This window comes from Chrysochloris asiatica, unplaced genomic scaffold, assembly GCF_000296735.1.
Source record: "Chrysochloris asiatica unplaced genomic scaffold, ChrAsi1.0 scaffold00112, whole genome shotgun sequence".
NCBI lineage: Eukaryota > Metazoa > Chordata > Mammalia > Afrosoricida > Chrysochloridae > Chrysochloris > Chrysochloris asiatica.
The window spans coordinates 1270324-1271448 of NW_006408630.1; positions in this window are offsets into that span (position 1 = coordinate 1270324).

Below are 1125 nucleotides of genomic sequence, written 5' to 3' on the forward strand. Positions count from 1 at the left end.
TGACAGGGAACTACCAGGTGTTCAAAGGAGCTCTGATAGCACAGTGGTTATAAATTGGGCTGCTAACCTCAAGGTCAGCAGTTTGAAACTACCAGCCATTCCATGGGAGAAAGATGAGGTTTTCTGATCCTATAAAAATTTGCAGCCTCAGAAACCCTGTGTGGATTCACCTTGAGTCAGAACTGACTCCACAGTACTTAACAGCAACAACAACAACAAGGGGTTCAAGTGGATTCAGATGAGGACATTGAACTAGGGATGTCATTGCTGATGTCAGATAGATTTTGGCTGAAAGTAGAGAATATGAGAAAGATATTTACTTGTGCTTTATTTGAGTATGCAAAAGTTTTCAACTGTGACGATCATGACAAACTATGGATAAAATTGCAAAGAACGGCTACTCCAGAACACTTCAATGTGCTCATGAGGAACCAATACATAAATCAAGAGGCAATTCTTAGAACAGAACAAGGGGATACAGAGTATAAAATCAGGGAAGGCGTACACCAGAGTTGTATTTTTTCACCTTACTTTTTCAGTGTATATGCTAAGCTAATATTCTGAGAGACTGTATTATATAATTAAGAATGAGACACCAGGATGCTAGATAGACTTAATCTGTGACGTGCAGATGATACAACCTTGCTTGCTGAAAGTGAAAACAACTTAAAATACTTACTGATAAAGATTAGATTACAGTCTTCATTTAGTATTGCACCTCAATATAAACAAAACAAAAATCATCAAACTGAATCAATAAGTAACATCATGATAATTGGAGAACAGATTAAAGTTGTCAAAGACTTCACCTTCTTGGAGCTACAATAATTCTCATGGAAGCAGCAGTCAAAAAATCTAACGACATATAGTATTAGACAAATCTGCTTCATAGGACCTCTGTAAAGTGTTCAGGTGCAAAGATGTCAGTTTCAGAACTAAAGTGCTCTGACCCAAGTCATGATGTTTTCCATCACTTCATATGCATGGGAAAGTTAGACAATGAATAAGGAAGACTGTTAACCATTGACATATTTGAATTATGGTGCTGGAGAAGAATATTAAATGTACCATGAGCTGCCAAAAGAAAAAAACAAATCTGTGTTGGAAGACACACAGTCAGAATGC